Raw genomic sequence first — 27,547 nt, forward strand, 5'->3', positions numbered from 1 at the left:
AGGAGGGGGACGAAAGTTGCCACTTCTCATCAGGACTCTTATTGCCAAGAATTCCAGCTGGAAATTGGCTCGTAGCTGGGCGCCCGATTGCTTTATTAAAACTAAGTAGGGCGAACGAGCAATTATTTGAGGGCCAACGAGTATGCAATTACCAGGTGGCGCGGTAATTATCGCTTGATTGAAGTTGTAAATCTTCCATTAATTCGTCATGTCGCCGGTTACTTCCCCCCTCGGCGTTGCATTTTGGCCTAAGAAATCATTCGCGTTGTACTTCAACGAGTCGGTAATGATTTCCAAACGACTTTACCTGCCTCGTGCTTTTGCGGAGCAATTGCCGACAAATCCGATACCGCGTTGCACTTACGGCGCCCCGAGGATCTAAATTTCAAAGAGGGGTGGTTTTGCAAAAAAAATGGGAAAAGGGTTGAAAATTTACCGGAGCTTTGTCGCGCCTCTCCTGACATTTCTCATCACTCGCACCTTCAGTCGACCAATTAAGCGGAATCCATTGGGTATCCTTGTCACCCCCCCAGTCACCCCTTTGCTTAAAGACAGGTCGGAATAACATTTGCGGCTGACACTGTTAACGATGCTTGTTAGCAGTAGTTTCCACGATGCATTCAGCTGCTCGTGTTCCCCGATAGCTCTCTTGTTAACTGCATCAGCAACAATGTCATCGAGAAACGCAAACGCGGCTTACCGGGGGCACATTCAGACATTCCGGCCTAGAAATGCACGTAACTCGGGGAATGACGAGTCCGTTTCGATGATCTATCATGTATTGCCGATAATTGCCCTCCCATCTTCGGGAGGGTTTTCCGTTCGGCCCGAAAGTTTATTTGCAGGAGCCGCTAAAAGCGCCATTAAGAGCGCTTTCGGTGCACTCGGTGCATCGAATTACGAATGCATTACGCCCGCGGATAATGTATCGCGACGATGTAACGAAACGGCCCCCGTTTATTCGTCTTCCCTGATTATGCGACTCACTTTTTCGGGATTAATTCCGTTTCCTGCACGAGAATTTCCCGAGGGGCGCTTCGCCCCTAAATCGGCCCTAAATCAGCATGCACGATGCACTTAATGCAGGGGCTCGGTAAAACAAATGAAATTATCGCCCGTAAAAATTCACTCGTTCCTGGCAGCGACAGTGAGGGCTTTACGAGAAGGGAGATATCCCTCCTTGTAATCTGGCCCTTACGGGAAGGGGTTTAAATTCCCATTTTAAGTGGCGCCATTAATTCCCCCCGAGGTGGGGTAAATTCTCTTAATCAAGTGCACGCATTTTATTTTTCACCTTCGTTCGCTGGTCGAGGTAGCGATCGTCGGGTCGAGGATTTCTCCCCGTCGAATTTTTTACGTTTTCTACACGAGCGAGAATCGAGAACTTCTTCTCACGGGTCGCGACAGATGTGTCGCGGCCCGGGTCGCCGGTTCGCGGAGTTTCGCTTCTTAAAAAGGCACTTCAATCTAAAAAGAAATTCCGAAAGTCCTCCGTCGTAAACCCCTACGTGACTTTTTCAACATTTCCCAAGTAGTCATGGCCCGTAGACGTGACGGGGGCTCTGGGGTCCACGGGGGAATGTCGCATCTTGATTTTTCAACCCCTTCTAGAGACTCCAGTTTTATAAAACCATGCCAAAGATACTTATCGAGGAGAAATTTCGGATATGCCTGGTTTAAACTATTCTCGAATTTCTACGTTAATCGAACCCGGATTTTCGAGGTTTACCCGCGATTCGGGCTGTTTAGTGTCACGATTAGGCAAACTCGAGATGCGGATCGCGAGATGGGATTTTGGGAGCATTTAGACCAGAATCCAGCTTCTCGATGGTTATGCTCCGAAAGTTCACCAGAGGGGGATTAACCGACATATCACCGAAATTACCGGCTTTAGCCAGGTTTACAGACTGCAACGTACGCGTGCGTCTCATGTCGCCATAATGGACCTAAAATAAAAATTGCCATTACTGGGAATTTATTCCAATAACTCGCGAAGGTGCTCCGTGTGTTTTTGCACACTTTCGCGAAGCGAAAAGCATCGCTTTTTCCTCATCCGAGTGAGAAAGTACGTTTTCATTTCCTCCCACCGAATCGATGCCAGTGCCATCTAGCGGTTCAAGTCATCGTTCCCACTTTGGTAGTAACGCGTTAATTGTGCACTCCCTCTTCGTAGGTCGTCGGAGAGTTACCGCATCTGCAAATTGTCCCTGGGTTTTTGCACACTTTCGCGCAGCAAAAAGCGTCGCTTTTTCCTCATCCGAGTGAGAAAGTACGTTTTCATTTCCTCCCACCGAATCGATGCCAGTGCCATCTAGCGGTTCAAGTCATCGTTCCCACTTTGGTAGTGAACGCGTTAATTGTGCACTCCCTCTTCGTAGGTCGTCGTAGAGTTACCGCATCTGCAAATTGTCCCTGGGCTGCCACCAGACTGCAAAGACGTTAGCACAAAGATCGCGAACAATTTATCGCGCCCCAGTTTCCGGGACGGCTGCTGATACCTCCGGGAATATGCTTTCCTTACGGGGTGTGAATATTTATCACGGTCGTCGTATCGCCCCGACTTTTGCTCCGGGGTCGTCATAAGCAGGAGGCACCCCGCCTGAATGACGACTAATTTACTACGGGAGGGGGGTAATTAATTCACTTAATTTTACGCAACTCCACGGACAATCTCTTACGTGAGTTTCGGGGAAAGAAGATGCCGGGATTTTTAGAGGGACTTAACGAACTCTATTTAGACACGCGCACGCGACCTAATGGCCCACGCTGGCGAGAGTGTGCGTGACGCGCGTTCCGATATCACGCCATGATTAAACTACATAATGGCACGTGATCCTTGATTGGTCAATTCAAGGCTCTCCCGCTGCGAAGAAAATTAGTTTACCGTCTCCGGGAACGATCAAGGGCTCGTACACGCAAACTCGATACGTTTTGGACTAATACGCGCGAACGCGACACGTGAACAAGAGTACACGTGTATGTACGAGGGTGTACCTGGGCAGGTACTATCGCCTATGAAGTGATAAAATTAAATATGCCAATGAGATTTCCAAGAAATTAAGTCTACGGGACATCATTGTTGAGACTTCATTTTTCCAGGGAGGAAAAAAGCATTTCGAAAATCGAGGTTAGGGCAGCTGGACCAGGGTTTCTCGTTTCCTGGGACATTGAGTGCTCGATCGAGAGGACGAAATCGGGTAAAACAGCCCCTCGTTAGTACAATTGCGAAATGTGGAAGGGATCTGCACGTAAAGGCTCGAAGGAGAAGTTTCTTTGCCGACCAGACGATCCCGACCATTCGAGACGTTTTCCGACTGGACCTCGGCCTCGATTCCACTTCTGAGGAAAAAAATGAAAACAACCCTGGATAAATTCGAGACTTTGTAAAAATTCCGTCCTCCTGGAGAACGGTATTTTTACAGCATAATGGTTCTTGCGCGACATTATACGTCGAGAATGCTCGGGAGCGTCGGTACATGCAAATCAGACAAAATGAAGCCAATGCCGGGAGGGTGGAATTTTACAAGTATAATGAACCAAGGAAGGACTGCCACTTTGGACTGATTATCTCGGCCCAGAGTACACGAGGTCTCCTGCAAATGCCGAGTCCCATTGTAACGCGGCGGATCCGTTAGGAAAATTCACCTCGGAATTGCGCCCGCAAGAAATATACTCGCGATAGTCATCGCGTGGGAGAGGAAAACTGGGAAAAATGTCGGCAGGACACGCAATGATTTTCCTGGACCTCGGAAACGGTCGTATGGGGCGGCGTTTTCATTTTTCCACTTGTTTGAACCTCGACGCACTCGCCCTCGGACATGATAGAGGATTACCATAATTGTTCAAAGCACGGCCGCTCGGTAATGGCTCATATAATCAAGTAGTCCTCGTATGTGCGAGGACACGCTGCCGCGGCGTCGGTAAACAACTCCTGCAGGATCGTTACCTGGATTTTCCACTGTAACCTGCTCGTTTCAGTCGCTTGTTTATTCCTTCCGCAGGATCGTTTGCGCATCCAGCTTCCGGAACTTCGAGCCAGGTCGCGATTAATTGCCGCCCCGAATTTCGGCGACGCGTTCAATTTCTGACGCCCTCAAGGTAATACTTAAGGCCCATTCTATAGTTAGTTTATTTCTACAGTTTTTACATTACATGTTACATTGTATAGTTTTGGTAGAAAAATTATATTTCCCGAGTTTCAAGACTTTCGTCGGGACCTCCGCGATCACGTGGAGAGAAAAGTTGGGAATTATTCGGTGCACCCAGTTTGGAGGAAAAAGGTTTTATAAATATTTTCCCCACGTTTGGTTGTCCCTTTTTTATTACCTTAACGTCGTTACCAAGGTTTATCGTCCTTAAAAGTCGGATTTAATTTATATCCAGCGTCAGTGGATTTAACCTCCCGAGGAAGATGAGACGCAAGGTGCGAACTCCCATGCAAGCTCGCGCACCGTTTTATTCATTCAACGATCCAAAGTGCAGATTTTCCGAAAAGGCACTAGAAACGAGTCGCCCCGATCGTGTTCATTCCCCAACGAAGGCAGTTTTTCGTTCTTGCTGGAAACTGCACTCGGGGCGGTGCATAAAGAGCTTTTATCCGCAGCGTCCAAGTCCCCCGTCGGTGCATACGCGCGGCTCGTCTTTGGACGCGATTCCGCTGAATAAGCCGTCGAAATTCGGGTTTTCTCTCTGTGGAAGGATTTTTTTTCCCGACACGGCCCGTTATCGGTGGGGAAATTCACGGGGGCCGAGCTGTGAATGGTGCCGAGTGTTAATAATTGATTAGGGTCTGATCAGCTCACCGGCACCATGGAACCCACTTTATCGACCTCACCGTGCGACGTATTAATTCCATCGGAACACTTTCGCAAGGCTTTGGGAAGGCTCTCTCTTCCCGTTCGTAAGTCTCCGGAAGCCCAAACTGGATTTACGTAAATCGCATTAGCCACTTCCTGCCGAAGAGGCGCCCTGCAGTCGAGATATATCCCGATGGCTAACGATGCCAAAATGTGTCTAAGCAGCCTCGATGCCAATGGAGAAAAGAAAACCTCTCCTCAAGGAAAACTGCAGGGAATTGCACTCTCTACCGCGCAATTTCACCGGCGATTATTTCCGGCTAAAACGCACGAAGAGAAACACTCGCGTTCACCTCCGACACCACTTGTAGAGTTTGAAAATCCCCGGTGATATGTATAAAATGAATTACAAACTACATGGGATTTGGTCTAAAACCAGCCGACATTCCATTTTTCGTTGTATTAAATTCTCATAATTTTTCGATAAGGAATGCTTATTTAGGAGAAATTACCGATAAGCTACCGGGCATTTCTTATAATTCCTGGCCTAACTTACGTTTAGAACTTTAACCACTTTGCAGGGATACGGACGCAATTTGACGCAACAAGTGGATTAAGCGTAATAAGTGACCATCGAGTCGAAAATGAAATTAATCAAGTCGAGTTCCGAAACTTAGCCGATCTCTAAGCTCTCCCTCCGGCGAGACGAGTTCTAAACCACCCTGGCACCCCTTCGGGCTTATTCCCAAGCTCCGGGGAACTTGCGTAATTTTCTGGGATGCTTATCAATGCGCTTTATTCGAGAGTAAATGTCGCCTGCACTCTCGTCATCGAAAGTAATTACTTAACCGCGTCGAGTCTCTGGTGAGATCCCTGAAGAGGTGCGCGAGAATAAGAAAAGAAATTCCCATCTGCTTCGGATCGGAGACTTAAACGAGATTTAGTCAAGGCTACTCAAATTCCGAGCTTTCTCCGCCTCGGGTCTGAATCGAGTTTGGGTCGCCATCAGAGCTGGGTAGATATAACACGTCTAATATACGTGTTTTCTACGTGTACACCCCTCCCTCAATTTACGCGGCAATTTTTTCCTACACGGTAAATTATGACACAATTTACCCGGTTCTTTATTTTAATTATTTCTGTGTTAAGCCACTTGAAATACATACGTATTTCTCAAACTTACTTAATTAAAAAACTAGTATATCTTTGAAATATATTTATTTCCATGTCGGTTGGCGTCGTTCAAGATCGGAGCTCGATCGAGACTCCGAAGTCGTTGCGGTGGTTCAGAATTTCTTTTTAACTTATATTATTGAAATATATTAACGAAACTTATTAATGTACTTTTTATCTGTCCCACCAGGTGATGACCTCGAGGAATCCGGGACCATGTAGGTAGTTATCTCCGAAAGCAGCTCGCTGCCGCCGTCGTCTCATCTCACCGCCTCAAATGCGGCTCTAAATTGTTACATCGCACCCCTGAATTACCCGGTGAGTACGATTACATACCGGAGTTCCCCGCTGCAGCGACATTCGGTTTCGATCCCTTCGGAGCGTGGGATCCGCGAAATGGGGAAGTTCTCTAATTCGAAACTTCTAACTCCCCGCTCGGGTATAGCTCGCTGATATCACGGGGAAACTGAACATGACGGGGGCAAAGAGAGGCGCTCTCTTTGCTCGGCTGGAATCGAACGGTGTGGAAATGGAACAATTAATCCAAATCATACCGAAATCGAGAAAAAAATAAAAGTACAGAGCTCGAATAAAGGCATCTGGATACCGGGCGCAGTTCCACGTCGATCTTTCCGCCGAGTGGAAAGGGAGTTTCGAAATTCCCTACTCTCGAGGTCGAGGAGGTACAGCTTCCTAACTTTGGAAATAACTCGGGGAGAAAGACGGTCCTTGCAGTTTCATATCTTCCGCTTACGTATCTCGATCGGCCCGGAGCGCCTCCACCCACTCTGCCCCGTCTTTCGTCCGTGGACATCTCCCAATGATCGTTTAAACCCATTTTATATCCGATGTCTAAGGAACTACCAACGGGAAAATTAATGGACTCGGTCCAATTCGCCTCGAGTCCGAGATTAAACGCACGTTTTCCTTTTCTTCACCCCTCCACCTTTCGTCGCCAGGTGGCGAGGCGCCCCGCAAAAAGTCCAATCTCTTCCTCGTCCGGGTGCTCCCCTCGAGGTCGGCCAAACGTACCGCGAAATGATGAGAACCCCGCCAATGAGCGGAATATAACTACCGGAAAATGAATTCCCCCGGGTTCCCGAACTTGCGGCCGGATGCGGAAGAGCCGGGGTACACCCTCTCGTTATTCATGCCGCCCGAGGGTTGCAGCGATACCGATCCGAAATACTCCAACATTCGCCGCCTATCCTCGCCAGGAATCGGCTAACGAGGGATCCGCCCCAGTCGTTCTACTTCATTTTCCTATAATACTTAAGATGCTCTAAAAGGATCAGACCGAGAGGTCAAATCATTCATGAAAGCATTCCCCTAAATTGGGGGTACCAATTCATTTCAAATTTTAGTTCCAAGTGATCAGTCCCGAAACTCATGAAATTTCACATCATACCAGCAAACAAATTGGTACACCCAATACTTTCACGATTGATCCCTAAGATGCCACTTTCACATCCCCTTAATGTCGCGCCTATCACTCCGGTCATTATCGTCCCGTTATCTTCGAGATCGGGGAATTTTTCTGCGAGTAATTTGGTTAAAAAAATCCTGCCCAATTATAGCGATTAGGGGTGGTACGAGAAATCAGGCAATATTAGTTTTGGGGGGTCCATAGCCGGCGCGTGCTGCTCTCGACAAAGACGAACGACGCAGGTGCACCTCGGTATTCTTCGGGGCGTTGCGTATAGTTGGCTGTACCAGTTGGCTGTATATACTCTCGGTATCCAGCTGCCTGCCCACACGGGGTCGCCCCTCAAATCGATCGTTCTCGCTCGAGTCTTTGTGCCGCCCCGCGTGAATGCGCGACAACCCGCGAATAGCGAACTGACTTCTCCTCTCTTCGGAAAGGATTCGCCGATTTAGAGGAATAATGTCCTCGGGACCCGTTTAGCGCCCTCGTGCCGGATTTGAGCGCTCCCGAGGGACCTCGCCGACAAGGACGTATCTCCGGGCTTATCGGGAGCCGACGTCTTCGGGCCCTTGATCACCGGGACTTTTAAAAGTGGCGCCGATTTAACACTTTCCCCCAACCTAGGAAAATATCCCCATTCGAACCAATGAAATATTTATATATATTTCACCCAAATAAATGGTCACGATTCCGAATAAACCTAGCGTCCAATTTATTCCTGTTCATATGTCCAGTCCATCAATTAAATGTTTTTCTCAGAGTATCCTCGAGTCGTCCCGCGATCAGCCGGGATGAGATGCCATCGAAGAAAGTGAAATCCTTTCGTCGTGGTGGATCATTTTTTTTGTCTTATTAATTTTTTTCCGGAGATCGGTTAAGTTAAGTGGATCGATCTTGTGGGAGCGGGGGGATAAAACGGCGACTGCTGGCGGGGATATGCGCGTTACACGCAATCCGGTAATTCGGTCTGGTATTCGGATGGAGACGTTTTCGGGGTCTGCCCTTGTGACGTCCCTCGAGGGGAGCAACCCCCGACACCGTTTGGGGCACTTCGGCAAAGAACGCACCCCTGGGCTTCTTGCCCCGCTCGTCGAAGTTGTCTGGGCCAATAAGAGAGTCCTCGGGGGGTTGTAACGCAGTTGTCCAGGGGTCTGCCAAAATTGCTTGCCAGGGACTACGGTCAACTTCCAGTGTTCCTGCCAGGTCGCCGATTTTTCCCTGCCCCCGTAGTCAGTCTCTGCAAAAAATAATTTTTTTCCACGATCGCCTCAAGGCGGATCTCGTCGCTATTTTACACGCAATTTGGCTAATTATGTTTTCAAACATTATTCCTGAAATTTCACACCCTCAAATCGTCTCGTTCGCTCCGACTTTGCTCGGTCCCTAATGTTCCCTGTGTCGTTTCTTTCCGGGAGACCTGAAACGCGTTCGGTCATCCGTTTTATCGAGGCCCGTCAAAGCAGCCGATATCCTTGGCCCAAGGACCTCGGAGTGCGTCCTGTCATCCGTTTTATTGGGATTTTCTGGCGGGTCGGTGCTTCGGATTCCCGAATTTAACGCGCGCTCCATCATCCGTGTTATGGAGGGCCGCCATCCGAAACATGTCGCGTAATCTTCTTCCTTGACGCGCTCTAAATAGTCGCGATAGTACGTACCTTTCAACATGACTCCTGACGTCAGGATGCATCATCCAATGCCCATAAAAAAAGGGTCTTATTCGAATCGACCGGTTAGAGCGAGGTTTCATTTCACCTCGATATCAAACGTCCTTTTCGGGAAGATGAAGAGTGTCCCGAGGTCGGTCATGTCTCCGATAATGGGATTCGCCGTAAAGCGTAAAATTGTCCTCGTTCCACTGTCGAGTCCACCTTAACGTTAACCTTTCCCAAAGGGACATATCGTTCCGCCTAAGTGTGTCCTAATTGCATTCAAGCCCTTCAGCCGCATGCTCTTAAGGTACCAGATGTAATGCATTCTAGCCAGAACTCCGCACATTATGCACCCCTTGCCATAATGTTTCACCTAACTACGAGCGAGCCCAAGTGCCATTCTTGCGCATTTTCTATATCCTATAGACCATACTTACCATGTGTGGATTACTCCTAGATTACGTACGAGTACGCGCCCCGCGGATTTACTTACCCGGAAAATGCGTTCACTCGACCATTCGACTCTCCCTTATTTTAGGAGAAATATCTAATTAACAATTGTGGAATTTAATGAGACTCGATCGACGTTGCTTATCTCCGTGATTTCGCGTAAGAATTCGACAAAGGGTGAATCTTCAACCGCTCGGAAATGATTGCAACACGTTCGTGGCGGTGCATAGGATTTTCCGATTTGAAGGCCTGCCCACGGCCGTAATCCGGGATGAATTAATGCATAAATCTTGTCGAGGGGTTCTATTAATATTCGGCCTTGAAAGTTATATTTTCTACACGATCGGTAGGCCCGTCGATAATCGTTCGTTCATACGAGAGCCTATCAGAGGCGCATTACGGAATTGTCGTTGAAATAAATTCACCGCGTGCGAGGGCGATCTATTTGTTCCCCGAAATCGGCCTTTGGGAATTTATTTACCTTCTTTAATCAGGTATATTGCTGCGCGGTTAAACCGCCAGCGTTAATTCGACCATCATAATTGATATCTATCCCGATGACGTAGGTATTCAATGCGCTGGTTATCCGATGCAGTTTATCCAATTTATGACTGAATTTTGGCCCTTATTTGAATATTTCGGACGAGTGTTGTATCACGGAAATTAAATAATTCTATCCGAAGTTGCAATTAGGGGTGCAACGAATTAACACGGTATTTCCGAATTTCTAATTTTATCGGGAGGCATGGACCATTTGGTGACACTAATGGTTTTTGGGCAAACAGAAATTCGCCCTGGATATAAGTCTTCCTTACCGTCGACGATCCTCCCCGAAATCGATACCTCGCGAAACCCTCGCGAAATGTCCGGCCTGGTATTACCCGTTTACTTTATTCCCCGACATTTCGAGGCCTCGGCGAGCACGTTCTCTGCATCCGATTCGCGTGAAATTACCGCCATATCCTTGTCATCGCCAGGCAGGAGCGAGGGATGTCCCCTCGTACGACCGGGAAGGACGCTTAATAACCCTTGGCTGATGTTATCAGTTTTTTTTTTTTTTTTTATAAAGAAACGAGCCATCTGGCATGCGGCAAATATCGCCCCTCCGGCTCGCTAATAAATTCAGGACACGTGATGAATTTTTTTCCATCATTTTTTCCCGGACCAATTGCCTGCCGAAATTCCCGCTCGCTCGTGAAACAATTAAATTGCACATCCTCGTCAATTAAATTGCAAATTCTAATCAGCGCACAGTGGTCCATGGCCCGTTATTGGAAGGACAAAAATATTTTACATATGTATATTATATGTATAAAAGACAAGTACCACTCGTTCACTGACTGATTTTGGAGGCATGTCCCTTTCGCCCTAACAATACTATTTCGACCACTGTGGACTAAAAGAACTGATTTGAAATTCAACATTTTCTCGATTGGGAATTTCATTTCTTTTTTTTTTTTTTAATGAAACGTTGATTTGAGCATTTTTTTTAGAAATGCTTTTCGATGAGGTGGGGCACCCCGGAAATCATCGAAAATCGGGATCGTACCCTAAAGGTGGTTCCGCAGTGTTCGGTGGGGTTGGGTCGAACGGGGAGCACGGTGCCACCGAAACTCCGAAGTCCGAGGTCGACCCTGACCTATATTTCGTACCATCCGAACGACATTTACCTTCCCTATACCTCCACCCTGTGTCCTATATCTCTCCCTACATACGTACCCACCTACATCGGTGTCGTAACCACTCCCGAAATGTTACGATCCTACGTTCTCCCGATCACGTTCGCCTTTAGTAAGGTAAAACGAACCCGGAAAGAGGAACCATACGAGCCGACTGACATTCCTTGTCATTTGCGTCAAATAATTCCTCGTTTCGCGCGCCGTTTCTCACCATTGCTGCGGCTTTTCCGAGCGAAGTCGCGAGGGATTACAATTTTTTTTTGGTCCCCCCGTAAATTCTACCGAGTAATTCGCAGCGTTACGTAATAACAATATCGGTTATACCACTTGGTGATTAAGGTATTCCTGTGCATGTACGCTGAAAGCGTCACGAAGGAACGTCGAACGGTGCCGGGAATTTCTGGTAAATTACGAAAGAAATTCCCGCGACACATTTTTCAGCGACGCTGCTGATTATTACGTGCCATTAATCTCGAAGAATGGTCGTCAAACGGCTTTTACGCCCTTTGCCGTTCGGATGCGAGTACTTGGCCTACTTCATTAGACGAATCGATAACGCACTCCCGATAAACTCAAGTGCGAAAACCGGGAAATTTTAACGTTAAGTGAAGCAAATGTGCCCAATTAAAGTGGGGCGTTGTTCTTTGCTGGGCGGGACTTTTTATGCAAATCGCGACCAGGTTTTACGGTGAAATATTCTCCAACCACCGAAGATACATTCTCGGGAGCCGATATACGTATATCCTTCTTCAATGGCCCGACGTATCGGGGATATAAATTTAAATTCGGTGCATCTGTTCTTCCTGACAGATTTATACTCCCCGAGGTATGATGTCCGATCGCCGTAATACAGGAATAAATATCGGAAAGATATGCGTAGACTTTCTTTGAGGATCCTTTGTCGGCCATAATCCCGAGGATATTGCCGGAGGACTCGCTTGAACGCATTAAGGTGATATGAAACGCATTTTAATGAAATTTCATTATAAAAGAAAATATGAATTCTTGGTTCTAGTCTGGGTTAAATAAAAAAATTTATTAAAAATGAAATTTCACGAGCACCACGTTCTTCCTTGGAGCCTCCATGATCCCCTGGTGAAGTTGAAAATTTCTCAATGCACCCAATTTGGAGAAAAGTGTTATAAATATTTTGACGTTTTATATAGTTAGAACGACCTTTTCATATCACCTTAAAAATTTCCCGGTACCCGTCGAGTCATCCTGGAAAATAATCCCGATTTGAATTTCAATCACTCCTGGCGTGGATAATTTTTTTGTTGTTTTTTTTTTCGATTTCCATTCGTCCATCGCAATAAAGCTTTTTCGAAAAAGCCCGACCAGCGCCCAATGAAATCGTATACCGTAGCCGGTTGAATATTTCATGGAAGGAAACGCGAATCCCTTTGTCTATCCTAATCGCAACGATATTGCTGAAACACTTGCTTTATACTCGAATCGAATAAATATTTATTGGCGAATCGGCGTCGCCTCCTGTGCTCGACCGAAGCAAATCGAATACGAATATCGCGCCGCGTTTACATCTCCTTCTTCCTCTTCTTTTCTTTTTTTTTTCCTTCTTTAACATAAAACGTTGAATTAAATTCCACAGGAATTTCTCCCGGTTCCCGTTGAATTTATTCAGAAGGCCGGTGTTATGGGCGTAATTAATGCAGGATTACCCGGGAATTATCCCGAATCCCAGCATCGTGGGCAGCCGGTATCACTTAATGGTATCAGCCCCATGTGTCTAACCCTCGTTTACCCTATGAGCACGGAACAGCCCTCGGATATGAATCGATACAAATGAATATCGGCCCCAGCCCTAACGTCTCATTTCCTATTCTGGGGCGCGGAGGTATTCGGAACAAATGGATTTATCTGCGAGCCGGATCGCGGATCACATCCCACGGAAAGGCTTATTTCCTGCAGTTAGAGATTGATCCTTGCAAGTGCACCGCGATATCGGAAGCGGGGACCCCGTTGCATCGCGTGGAAAAATATAATTTCTCTTTAGACGTGTATAGCGGACGAGTTGAAGTCGCTTAAGGTGATATGAAAGGGTCATTCTATACATATAAAATGTTAAAACATTTATTAAAAATATTTTTCCGAAATGTTCTCCATCGAATCATCTGCAACCTCAGCACGTGACCATGGAGGCCCTAAGGAAGAACGTGGTGCTCATGAAATTTCATGAAAAAAAAAAAAATGTCTTCTTGATTCCGGTCTACATTGAAATTTCATTGGCACTGAAATCACATGATATTAGGTATTTAGATGAATCTTTTTCACCGGCGTAGATGAAATTTCCCGACGCGTTTCACTTCACCTTAACTGCATAGGATGGACTTAGCTCCCCTCTGGGCTGGCAGGATTGAATCCTATTATTTTCCATTCCAGCCGTTCCCGACCCGAGTGGATCCCTCGACTCGCGATCTTGCCTATTCCTGCGGGATCCCCTGGAATTCCATATATCCGGGGTCGCCGATGAAATCCTCCGCCTGATGGATCGATCGCATTCGGGATGGACCGAGACCGACAGGGAGGTGGCATAAAAGCTGACTCCAATAAAGGGCGACTTGTTTTACTTTGAACGGGCCGCTGGAGCTTCGCCAACTACCATTGTCGTCTCTGTCGCCCCTTTCCGGAGAGCAACCCTTGACTCTTCGAGGTTCTCGCGTCGATCGTCACCTAATCACTGGAGGCGGTGTAAAGTGGACGTAGGTGTGTTCCCTGCAGCTCCTTTATTCGATCGGGGGGTGAAAGTAGGTGATTCTCGTCGAGGGTGGACGGCGACCCCGGAAGACGAGGGTAGGCGTAATTTTTCATTGGCGATCGAGGGTAAAAAGTACCCGAATTTTTTGGCAAACTTCTGAAGGTGTTAAGTAACCCCTCCATCCAAATTTATCAAAAGGAAAAAAAACCGCGAGGAACGGGGAAAAACCATACACACAGTTGATTCAACTCCAAAATGTGATTTTCCTCCAAATCTAAGTTGAACCATCAGCTGATTGAGTTCGCCATATTTAACTTGCAACAGGAGGTCTATTTTAAAAATGATGTACGTGCCCTTTTGTCTTGCCGCCGTAATGGCGTGCGTACGGGCATAAATTCGATGGCGGAAGTTATCGAGGCAATTACTCCAAGTTCGTTATCGCGACGATGCCCGTGGTTACGTGCACTCGTTTGTACCCACGGAAGGTGCATTGCACGCGAGTCACCTCCACCCTGCTTGTATGGGCTCGTTCGGATCCAAGTTCTTTGTCGGTCGATGAGAGGGTCTCGAAATATCTTGGGAACCCTTCCGATCGAGCCTTCGTGGAAACACGTTTAACAAATCCTCGTCTTCACTCGCCGGGAAAATTCGACCGTCCCACTCGGGGGCCGACCCTCGGTCTTAGGGATCGAGCTTTTAACGCCTCCCTAACCGGATTTCGATAGCTTTTACCCCTCAAGGATTGTCCCGAAATTCAATTTACGGTGACGTTCTCGCGTCATACGGAGCCGCGACTCGCACGTCCCGAGGATGCGCGAATGGGACGTTTTCCCGGCAATTTCGAGGCTTTCCGAGGGTACCACCGCGTATCTTCGTCCTGGCTATCGATCAAACTAATACGGACCATCCTGTATCGCCGTTCGGAAATTGCGGAGGGTCCGCTTTCCATTTTCCTACCGCCTCGGCCTAGAAAATCCCGTTTTCCTGGCAATTAACGGGGACTTCCCGTGTACGAGACTAAGAAACCAGCAATTTTCCGAAATCCTTCATAAGAAAACTGTTGTCGGTGTTCGCATCGAATTTTTTTAATACGAAGAGACAAGTTCCAAGAGATATTTATTTCCTTTTAATTTTGTTTGCGTATCTGCAAGTAGGGTGTCATTATTTCCAGGCTCGTTTGGGTTCTCGACGTCGCATTCTCGCCGATTGAACCTTCCGGCCGACCGAGAAGACGTCTGCGGAAATTTCGCGGATGTACCTCGCGATGTCGCGAGGACTCCGAGAATCCGACGTCTCGGCTCGAAAGGTGCCATGCCGTATTTCCTTCCCGCTTCCGAATTTGTCCCCGATGCGAGGAGCCTTCAGACAGAGGATTCCAGATTCCTCTTGTTCCGGGTTTGCACCGGAGCGAAAACGACGGGAACTCGAGAGCTGCGTTATCGGACGGGACGCGCCCTGACGAGAGGATTTATACTTCCGGATTTCGGAAGTTCCGTCCCGTAAACGCGATTTATACGCCCGGAGGAGTGCTCGAGGAGTAAGTTGTAAAAATAACCGCGGAAAAGTTTGCGGAGCGGCAAAAGGAGTTAGGAGGCCGGCCGTAAACCGGCCGACTTAACGCGTTGCACGGCGATTTTTTCCTTCAAAAGCCCTGTTTACCGACAGAAAAGGAAAACGGGCATTTCTTAAATTGGACCCCCCTCGAGCACCGCCAAGTTTTATTAAAGGCGGAAAGTTTTGCCTCGCTCCCCTCGTGGGGTGTTTTCTCGACGGCTAAAGAAGTAGGGCAGGTGTGGCCTATTTTGAACGTCGAGTAATTCCGAACAGCACGCGGCATTTCATGACCTCAAAATTGTGGGTCGGATGTTGAACGTTTAATCCGGGGAGATCGTATATGTCGGTCGTAGATCTCTCCAAAAATCTACGATAACGAATCACCCCGGCCGACTCTCCTTCGTTAATCGGTCGCGATCAGTTATCGACGTTCCGTTAAAAAAATGGCTATTCGATCGAAAGCGGTTCATTAAATAGACCCAGCTATCCGGTCCTGTCTATAATGGGGTGTAGGTCAAGGCAAGGCTGTGACATCGATAACGTCCTAAATGTGCCCGAGCATTCGATGAATTATCCGTGGAATTTCTGCAGCTCCAAAACTATTCTTGCCCAGGTGAGGTTTATCCTTTCTTACGGACAGGAGCCATCGAAGAGGTGGGATCAATCCGATCGGCGAGAACGAATATCAACCTCCCCGAGAATGGATGTAACTTTCCTCCGATTAGTTTTAATAATCCATCGGAAAGATGGATTCCGTGCCGGGGAAAAATTAGATTACCCCTTCCCAGAGGGAGGAGGTAAAAGGAAGGCGCATTAAATCGGAAAGGAGCAATCGAATCTTTTTACAAATGGCAATTACTTTGCCCGCCGTGCTTCTCTTCGGCGACTCGTCACTTTTATTCCCCCGAGGGGATTCCTGCCTCGGTGGATCCAGGAAAGCAAGCGCAATTACCGATTTTTCCAAAACCTCCAAAATTTCGGAACGATCGACGTCCGAACATCCTCTCGGACTCCCTGGAAGAAGTACTTGGATTGTACCGCACGTATGCCAATATCGGTACTTGATTTTCTCTCATTTCCTCCCGAACTCCCACGTGCGCGGATTCCTCCTTGGTTTATGAAAATAACCTCCCGAGGTCGGGATCGATCATTGAAACCACATATCGCGAGGGCTCTTGCTGAATTTTTATTATCGGCATTTCATCCCAAAGACGATACGCGTCGGATGCATCCTAAAAAATGTCAGCAGGAGGTTGGCTCCGCAGTAATCTGGCTCGACGACTAAGAGACTACCGTAGGAGGGAAATGGCAAAAACCTGACACGGTATCCGACAAGAACGGGAGGAACGAGTTCCGATTCGTGCCAGAGAGACTCCTACAAGTTGTCAGGCGTAATTCCGAGCCGACGTCCCCAGGACATCCGAGTGCCACTGCGAATTGGATGTTCCATGTGGATGAGCTCGCACGAGAGGCATAAGGGCTGCAAAGGTGCGAACCCATAAAGGGGTGGGACGTACGAATGTACTCCGGATTTTATGCCACCTACAAATTTTGTAAATCCTCCCTCGGGCTGTCATCCATTCCTAGGACGACTCGACTCCTGGTCGCCGTCCTTTTTCTACCGTGCCGAAGTACCTAAAACCTAACAAAGGTGTAATTAACGGCGTTCGCCGGAAAAGTGGGAACGGTGACTTCAACCGCTAAATGACACTGGCATCGAATTCCGGATATATTTTTATGTCCATGTAAATTCTAGCGGACAATCCTGCGACGATATCCTCCATTCGATCCCGGGAGCTTGCCAAGTTTGGAGGTACTTCCTTCCAAGTCTTACATCTTCCTGTAAGACCCTCGCGTGCAAAGCACTCGCGATCGATACGATTACGTTTCCTCGGTTCCTCCCAAGATTAATCGGAATTATTGCCGCGATTACCCGTAACTCGAGAGGGCGGACATAAGGTCGAAGACGCGTGTTACAGGACGAGGACTAAGAGGATTAAAAGAATCGGTTCCAGGACCGAGATTTATGGTCCGATTCTTGCAGACTCTCTATATGGTAATTTCAGCTCTGTACCGTCAATCTCGTTCTTTAGGATTTTTGTTCTTCCCCCCTTTTTGCGTGTATTTCCATATATTTTTTTTTTATTTTTACCCTCGCTTGTAATGGCGAGCAAAGTAATATATCATCTGTCAGATGAAGTTTATGCACCGTTGGCGTAAGGCGGGCATTTACTCGGTGTGTAATAAAAAGTATCGATTTTTTACTCGCTGAAAAATTCAGGAGTCCTCGTAAGAACTTGCGCGGTCAAAGTTTTCCAGGAGACTCGAGTTTCAGGACTTCGCTCGTCGACGACGATAGTTGATAAGGCTCTTCCGGGGGTGACACTCTAAACGATAAGCACTCTGCAAGCTGGACGGCTCGCGTTACGTGCATGGAGTGTCACATTTGAAATTCATCTCCCGGGGAATTTATTAATTTTTTCTTTCTCGTTTTTTATCCAAATCGTCGCAGCGCTCCGATGTTACTCCGTTATGTCAATCTATTGTACGGATATATTTTCCCCCCCTGGAACAAAGGTGTAATTAACGGCGCCTGGAACAACACGGGCCCGTTCCCATGCGTCCTCCTCTGGATCAAAATGGGGAAGGCACACACGTCGGATGGGAGAATCGATTCGGCCCACATCGGCCAATTAGGCCCGATCCCTCCAAATGATTCGCACGTTAACGCTAAACATTTATTTTCCCCGATCAGCCGTGTTTGACCAGCAGGTGATTTCTGCAGACTGAACAAATTCCGACGATTCGGTTAAGGATACTGACCACTCCTGCAATTTGCGGCGCCTCGTGGGGATCGACGGCTCGTTTTAAAGGCAATCAATCGACGGGGAATAAAAAATCCAATTTACATTTCGAGGACGGCGAGTAAGATTCGGTGCCTCTGAGAAAAGTTTGGAGAAGTACGTGTTACTTATCCGCTTATACGAGATCCGAGAGGATCGGTGACACCGGAAACTCGGCGACTCCACCCCGTGGCCCTTTCTTCTTCGGCAACTTCCCTCTCTTTCGGATACAGGGAATTGTTGAAAAACTAGAGCGGATTCCTCGACCTGGCCGACTCGATTTGCCCCTCAAAGTCGAAACTTTGCCGCATATTCCGAGGCGAGCATAACTTATACGTCGCCCCGCTTGCATAGCTGCACCTGCATTCGTGCACCCCCCGCGAAGAAATTACCGGAGCCGCTCGGTGTTTGGTGCATCCTGTCCCGAATCGCATAGAAAGTGCATCTTTTTCCCCGTCCAGGCCCTCGAAGCTCTTCTTGCCGGCGCGAATTTCCGTTTCCGCGTTATTAACACGAGGCGAGAGCTTCGCGGGGGTTCCGGCGAATTCATAAACGGGCCGAAGAAAAAGAGAAGCGGAGAAGAAGAGCTTCCTCCCGGACACTTCCCCCCTAGCTCAAAATATTTGCCATTTTCTACATATTTAGCGAGTACCGTGCATTTTCTTAGTACTTAGCAGACACTTGATATATTTACAAAAAATTTACTGTAGAATATTATTTTCATATTTTCAAGAAATATTTTACGAGACACTTTGAGAAATCTGTCGCTTGAGATATTTAGCGAAGGTTATGAAAAGATATATTTAGAAATTATAATATGCTACTAGGGCTGGAGGGGAAAGGAGGATTCCGGCGTGGTCGGCATTCGCGCCACGGAAGGTTTACTTCTCATCCAGAAAATATTACTGGGATTATTTAATTCCTCTCCTCGCAGAGAAACGCGCGCGGGAAATTTGTTCGCCCCATCCCCTGGTGGATTTTTCTCTCGGATGTTTTTCGCCGGTGCGCAAATAATTCTCCCCCTCTGGATCGACTATAAAAGCGCGTTACAGCTGCGGCAATAAGCGCCGAGTCCGAATCCGGAAATTGGCTTCCTTTCAGCTATCGCATCGACTTCCGACTTTATGGAAGTCCCCTTTGTAGCAGGCCGCGCTCTTTTTGCATTTCCAGACTGAACAAATTGTCGTATATCGTTACACCCCTCGACGTCGAGGGCTCAATGTTCCCTCGAGTTCTCGCCACCCTCTTTCGTCTGTAGCCCGGAGATACTTCTATCTCCGCCAACTTCGGAAACAATTAAAATCTATCTCCCTAATGCCTTCGGGGAAGTTCCACCTTTGGCGAGTTCGTGAGTGCCGATCAAAAGATTATCGCACTGGACTTTTTTCCGAAAGGGGGGATTCATTCAGGAAATTATGGAATTTAATGTGAAAAAACGATCAGCTGGAAATCGCCGGAACGTTGCCACAATTTTAAGGCCGATCGTTTCTTGTTGTCATTGGCATTGTTGTTCATCATATGAAATCAATGGCAATCGGTTATCAAAGAAGGAAATCATTTTCCCCGATCTCCGAGTATACAGCCCCTCGGGTTTTTCCATCGAAAGTGGATCCAAAGATTGGAAGGAAAAGGGAAAGTGCCGATCCTTTTCTCCCCTTGAAGCCTCATTATTTCGAATTGAACGCGGAATTCCGCGGCGGAAAGTGCGGGGATCTCGAATTCCGGCGAGGCAACTGGAGTCGGTAATTATATTTGATCAGCAGCGCGTTAACGGAGTCGAGTTATCATTTCCAGGTTAATGAGGATAATTGCAGGGGCTCGGGGGTGCACTTCGAAGGCTAACTTGCGCCGACGTTAATCTCGCGAGAAAGAGGGAGAGGTTTCCGGGTCCCGTCTCGGCATGTGGGAAAGAGACCCTCCCCAAAGTGCGTTCCCGTTTTTGGCACGGATTTGGTGCACCAGAGACCCTCTACCGCAAGTGGTAAATGATTCCACTAGACTGCAATTACACTTGGCGTCGCCAACTGCGCCGATGAATCGTGGCGTCGTTATGGCCGGGTGCACTGCGAGTTAACACGTTATACAGTGATAGCTGTCTTCGGGATTTATTTTCCCCGAACTCATCATTTTTCGAAGGAAAAAAAAGTATTATATTTATCCCGGACAAGAACCAAAAGAGTCATTATTTTTTTGAAGAATGAGATTTCGCGTTGGATTTTAAAATTATTCGGTGCGCAATTAGTAGAAAAGATTTGTTAATATTTCCAGGTTTTCATGTGTACAGAACGATCCTGTCATATCGCCTTAATAAGGTCCTGCAAATTGGATTTTCGTCCGGTGCCCTTATTAATCTTTTAATTATTTCCCGAGTAAGTGCAACGACGCACAATTGCCGGGAATAACTTTCGAAGGAATCTCGGTTAAGACGCCGTCGATGTCTCTTCGGTGGGTCTTACCGAGTTACTTTAATTCCCCGAAGTAGAGGCCAGGCTTTGCATGCATTACGTCCAACTTTGCACTTACCCTTGTAAGCGACGTGTAATACAGTTTCGCAAGGGTTCCCTCCCTGTCAAAACGTCGGAGGAACTTTGGGACCAATCGTTGTAGACCGTCAAATTGAAATTTCATTTGCCCCTCCTCTCGGCCGGCGGCTGTTAATTATTTCACAATTATTTTACAATTTACTTCCCCGAGCGGAGACTCGGCTTTAATCGCTTTAAATCGATCGGCGAGTTTAGTAAAAATACCCGAGATAACACGGACTTTTTATCAGCCGTTATTATCTCGGCTTTTTCCTCATAGATATTTCCTGCCCGAGAGCCGGCCCATAATGTCGGCGACATTATACGCTAACAATTTTCGGATTTAAGCGACTCTCGTATTACGCGATATTGCTCGTAACTCGGACGTGGCTTCCAGGTACATCATACTCGAGATACCTATAGGACTCCTTGAATAGCGTACTTGCGGCAGCATCCTCGACGATATCCTGGAGACTAGAGGACCAACTGCATAGGATCTCCTATGGGAACACGTGTCCGCAAAGGAGACCCTGTTAAAAAAATTCACAAAATTCATACACTCATAGTACGTAGAAATAAAATTATAAATCTGACGTCTTAACGGTGAATTACCATACACATGTTATAAAATCCTATTGTAATATTTTTTTTTAACAGGGTAATCGCCATGGACGATATGCTCGCGTGCACCCGACACGCGTGGAAGAGTCGCCCCACGTGCTAGGAAAAAAAAAAAAAAAATCAAAATCACCCCGCCCGAGCGAGCGATTAATTCCGCTCGGGTTCCACGGTTTTCGAAAAAAAAAAGAAAAAAGAACAGAAGAACTTCCGATAAATCGGACCACCAAAGAGCGCCGATAAATCAATCGCCATTTTTTCTCCGCGCGACGTGCTCGCGTTGGTTCTACCGCGTTTCCCGTCATAGGCGACGAATTAAACCTCGCCATTATCGTGACAACTGGAAGTATCGATTAAAGGACGACGTTTTATGGCGACACGTCACGCTTCTCTCCCTCGGTGGAGAAAGACTTCCTTCTTTTCGACAAACTCGCCATTCGGATTGCCGACGCGTGACCGAGGGGCCGGAAGTCGTGAGTCGGCGGAAAAAAAAAGGAAAAGGTTTCATTAAATCGTGCGATCGATGGAAGATCGATGATACCGGTGTTTTCCAGAACCTACCATTTGCCCGTCATTTCGGGCGGAAAATAAATCTGCCCGTTTCGCATCAAACGCTATACGCTATTAAAAAAAAAATATTCTAATAATTTTACAACATTTTAATACAATTTATAACACACGTGATACATTTGATATGAAAATATGTTATCAATTTAGTATACCACGTCTGAATAAAATCCCTAACGAAAATGTAATTAAATAATTTTTTTTTTTAAAGGAGGGTATCGTTAGAACGCGACCATTTGGAGATAGAAAATAGATGGGCTAGGGAGGCTCCTTTTTTTTTGGTGAACATCAATGAACGGAAGTCGAGCGTCCTCGATAACGCCTGGACGGGGTAATTCCCGGGAGGATTCGTCGGGTCTTACTTTATTTAGAAGCGCGTACTCGCGGCTCGAAGTGCGCCTTGGAGTCACGGGGTCAGCCCTGTGGGCCACCGTAAAATATTCATCGGCCATGATTACACAGGGGCACCGAAGGAGCCCTTTATCCGGCCCGAGAAGGGTGCACCCTCCTAGTCTTCCGGTTTCTAAAGCCGGGCCGACTGCTCGGTCAAAAGTGCTCGGACAACCACCCCTCTGATACGCAGTAAACTCGCCATTGACCGGATAAAACCATCCCCCGAATTCTCCCCTCCGAAGAAGTGCTCCAATTACCCCATCGGGTAGAGCCATGAACCACTTTCCCTGATGGAACGCGAATATATGCATTTTTCAGTCGCGCTTCTTCGGGGGAAATTTCCCTCCAGGAAAATGGAGCCTGGCATTCGAGGGACGTTCTGTTATTCCTCGGGATTTATTTCCTCCCCGTGTCGGGCAGAACGGCGAAAAAGGGCGCACTTTTCCGGCCGGGGGACATGCCAAAGTTGGATTATTTCACGTCAATTATCGACTTCGCTGTCGCACGAAATAAAAGGGACGCAGAAGTGCTCGACGACTCGGGGAGGATTCTCGTCGATATATCGTACGCCGCGGTTGTCACAATTTCCCCCGCCTTAACCGAGCTCGGCGATGCGCGTGATTATACAAAGCTTGTACCCCCTGGTAGCTAAACGCCAGGGTGCATAATTTGGTGATAATCAAAACCTCCACCCCGACTGGCGGGGCTTGATTTGCCGGAATTTTTCCCGTCTGTCGGGCCGATTGCCGTACATTAACTGCACCACCCCCGTAGGGGTGGACATTGGGCGACGTGCATAAGATGACGTGAAATCCCCTTCAATGGCTGTATCGCATATAGAAATGTATTACGCGCTGATATCATTAGAGATACCAAGGTCCAAAATCGCGTTAGCCCGCAATTTCCCGAAAGCGACCGTTTCGTGCTCCATTATCTCCTGAGAAGCACTTCGGAAGATCGTTAGCGCGGCACGAATTCCAGTTCCATTCGAGGGGACAAGTTATTAATGTCCATAAACCTGGCTCTTCGGAACGTACATCTCGCGAGGAGACGTCATGATGTTCATTTTAATTTCCTGTCTGGAGAAAGACGTACAAACTGGCAGACGACCCCGACGACCCCGCGGCTGGAAAAATGGCACTTTTCCTATGGCTATTCACAGATAAGTGAAAATTATTTCCTTCTTTGAAAACCGATTGCCTTTGATTTCAAATGACGGGCAACAATGCGGTAACAAGGGACGATCGACTTAAAAATGTTGACGGTATTTCCATGATTTCCCCGTGATTTCCCGGATTAAAATCCAGGATTTCTTGAGTGAATCGCACTTTCGGGACTCCGATTTTGGTTACGAATTTTTCCCTCTCATAATTCCTACGGAGTTGCTTTTATTTCCTTATCAGGCTCGAAGTCTTGCCGAGTGACACAGTGCGCTCTCAATTTCCTGCGCCTGAGCCTCGGATTATCCGATTATGCAAAAAGCGAAAAGCAGGAGAAAGATTTTCTGAAAGCCGTGCGATATCCGACGGGGAGGCTTCCATTTACTCGACACTCCAAAGGTCACTTATCCCCGGGCTCATATTCCCGAAAACGGTGTCCCGGTCGCATCTAGAACCCCCTAGACCCATCCGGGATTCGTCCAAAATTAATGCAAAATTAAATTCCCCTTATGATTTTCCCAAGTCGAGAGGCCGTTTCGTTAGTTTCCAGATAACGGGCAGCCATGCCTCGTTAACCTGGTATTGCCGTCCTCTGGCTATTGTGCTATTTCTGGAGAGCCTCCCGAGGATGCTTTCAATAAAAGCTCCTTTTCCGTGTAATTATGGCATACGGGAATACAACGACCCGACAATTCTGAAAAGATCCGTAAACGTTTAATCCCGCTGCCGGGTCGCGATGTGTACACAAGAACCTCGGAAAAAGTATTGTACTTCTCTTTCCTGGGTACGCCTACGAGAAGGGCTGGTTATGGTGTCATGAAAGGGTCATACATTAAATGATGGATCGTGGAATAATTTCTTTTACTCCGGAGACAGTGATGTATCTTTGTTCAAGGTGTACCTCCTTTCCCTGAGTGGCCATTTCTCCTTATGATCGCAGGTCGCGGAAAAGCGAGAGCAGCAACCCCTGAAATATGAGAGTGGGGGCGACTAACTGCTGCGCCTCACGAAAACCAGCAATCGTAAACCCCTACTTCCAATGATTAGGAGTCCCGCTATCATTTCCTGTGATTTCTCCGACAAGGAATCATGACAGGAGCAGTCGATCCCGGGAACGGTACTCGAGCACGGAAAATCCGCTTTGGCTTTTACCCGTAACCATTTTCTACGCGTAACTCCAGTCTGGAGTCGAAACTTTCGGGGGTGAAGGAAATCCGAAATTGCGATCTACTCGGGGATAGGATTTAAAAAGCCCATTCGCTCGCCCCTTTCTCGAAATAAACGTCGAATCGATTCACACGTTGGTTGTTACGCCGAGGAGAGAACTCGATTTTAAACCGAAGTAATTTTATCACGCGACCTTTGCACTCTATTACTCCCAGGCCGCCGGAGCTGACCCTTCACAGGGATACATACACCGATAAAGCGTCGGCTTTTCTATTAATATTGTCGAGTTTTTAATAAAGCGTCCCGCTGGGCGACTGCTATGTGAGAGATTTTGCTGACCAACGGTGGAAAGTCTGCAAACCGTCCATAAACGCGGGTACGAAAAGTTCCGCCCTCCGTTTCGAAATTAAAATCAATATCATCCGAGATAAGGCACCACACCGAAAGCTAAAATAGATAAGTATCCTAGGAATGGGAAATGAGCAGGGTGTACGGGAATAATGTTTATCTCAGTCACAAATTATAAAAATAAAATACAATTCTGAATGAAGACGAAATTTGAAAAATTGTAGTATGACGCTGGCTGAGCTTTGTTGAGATAAGGTTGTGATAAGATCCAACCGAGTTTGCACATTAATTCGCACGGTTGGGGGAAATTATTTTTATGTCAACCATATGGACCTTATTACTCGAAGTTACTTTATTCCTGGATCGATCGATTAAATTGGCTCCGGTCTCCCTCGGATTTCTTTCTCTTGAAAATATCGAAGAAAATGTCAGGTTTCAGCCGCGGAGACGTCGGTCTTCTTTGCTTAAATTACGTCCCCTTAATTATGCCGTCGAGTGACGATGGTCGTAGAAAATTGAGAACTTGGCGTAAAAGTGGAGGCAACGTTGTAACGCGTCCGCGGATTTACGCTGAAGTTCCCATAGAAATTTCAGAGTCCTTGTCCGGAGACAAATTACTCGAAGATACTCCCCCGAGTTTGTCCCGGACTTCGGAAGTTCATTTCCCAGCCAGGCGGCGAACCATTTTAAGATGATATAATAGTTTCTGGCGCTGTTTGTATCTCCCGGTCGCCATAAATCCCCGCGATAGTCGGGAAGAACCGGACGAGATTCCAAAATCGAAGGAGCCATAAACCATGGACGATCGGTCGGAATAGAGAAGAAATCTTCCACTTCGGCGGTAGAGAGACGATACCGGCTCCGGGTCGGACAAATTTACGACTACCTAGGCGATCGGGATTCCTTTGTCGAGCCGCTTTTGCGCTAACTTTTGTGCGTTAACAATGGCCGCCCTCGAGGTGCTCGACAGGGTCGCGCGACTCGAAGAGCCCCTCTGAATCGATCCCCGACACCACGGGGGAAACGAGATCATTTTTTCCCGTTTACCCTGCTCTTTTCGACAAGTGGCACGAACGATCACCAGTGGCCCGAAAAACCGGGAAATTTCTCCGCTCTCGAAATTCCTGCAGGAGGTGAAGTCGACTAGCGAACGTCTACCGGAAAACCTTAAGTCGCTCCGCGACCCAATTTTTCTCCGCAAACACGTTATAAATATAAATACAGGAGGGAAGTAGAAATGGCTCGTAGGTTCGTACACTTGGAAAAAAAGACATTTACCCTTTCGCAATTTCTTCCGATGACTGAATCCTTTTTTGCGTGTACGAACCTCGTAAGTGTAAATGATCTCCGACGTTAAGCGACTCGGTCAATACTTTGGTGGGTGACCGGAGGACTCCTGCTTTTCCACTTTTCCGCTTTTCCTCTCCCGGGTCTTATCCGAAACGGGACGACGGAACTTTAGACTGACCGACTTTGGGGATTTAATATCGCCGCTGAAAAAGTGACAGAAATGAAAATTCACGAGACGCGACAATGCGAGTTGGCTCGCGTAGTTAACTCGCGAGTGCATTAATCATCGAGGTCGTGATCGATGTTAAGCGATAACGAGTAGAATTAAGATGATATTAAAATGACGCCAGAGAGATCTCGTTTAAGAAACTTTCCTCCGAAGTGGGTGGACCGATTCGTTTCAGACTTCGCATTAAAAAAAAAATTGTTTATAGACGAAATTTCCATTGTCCATACAACGTGTTTTTTTTTTCTGTTCCAGGTAAGTGCAAAGCCACCTTCCTCGTCCATGACGATTCGTCGTAAGTGTGTATAAAAAGTTTCCTATCACGACCGTTCCCTGTCGATAGTTCGCTCTCTTGAAACGGCGCTTAAGCGGCATCAAAGTGATAGATTATTCGGGTGATCGATGTTCATCTGTGAAACGTAAAAAGGAAAACTGGAACGTTACATCACCGAGACCGATAAAGGGAAACTTGCCGTTGGACGAGTATAGTGCAGCGTAATGGTAGTAATGGGTTTGGCGTGCCTCGTGGGTCCTGTTTTAAAGATTCAAAACCACTTGCACGGATTCGCCCTTTGTGGTGGTAATACGTGGCTTAAATATACATTCGCATAAAGCACGTGGCTTGAGGGGGCAGAGAAGTTCTTCGATCCTCAACATGAGATCCCATAAATCATGCTAACGCAATGAAAATTCCTGGCGTGCAAATTAATTGGAAGGATTTCAACGAAATTCCTGTCAAATTCTCGGGTGGGAGGGAATAAAGACCGAAAAGGTGTTACGAAAGGATCAGCCTGGATGTATCCGAGAGATCAAGTCGGTCGTATAGTATTCGTAAAGTATTCCCCCAAATTGAGGGTACCAACTTGCTTTAGGTATATAGTAAGAGTATAGATGAACTTTATTTTATTTTATCGATGTCGATTGAAATTAATAAACGTCAGCGCCTTAAGCGGTCTATCATCGCCCTGGG

The 27,547-nt window shown here is 47.2% G+C and overlaps 1 protein-coding gene across 2 annotated transcripts in view; it reads left to right on the forward strand.

Moving 5' to 3' along the window:
* LOC105704045 (synaptotagmin-7) overlaps window positions 1-27,547 on the forward strand; it is a 143,335-nt gene that overhangs the window by 11,051 nt on the left and 104,737 nt on the right. The window contains exons 1-2 of one of the 2 annotated variants that reach the window (XM_012432918.1): window positions 4,043-4,098; window positions 6,160-6,287. The gene's annotated coding sequence lies outside the window, so the exon portion shown is untranslated. Of the gene's footprint in view, window positions 1-4,042; window positions 4,099-6,159; window positions 6,288-27,547 lie in introns of those variants that run through there. The other variant, XM_012432917.1, reaches the window with a different exon arrangement.

The sequence above is a fragment of the Orussus abietinus genome, unplaced genomic scaffold (assembly GCF_000612105.2).
Source record: "Orussus abietinus isolate OABI.00-Male unplaced genomic scaffold, Oabi_2.0 scaffold11, whole genome shotgun sequence".
Taxonomy (NCBI): Eukaryota; Metazoa; Arthropoda; class Insecta; order Hymenoptera; family Orussidae; genus Orussus; species Orussus abietinus.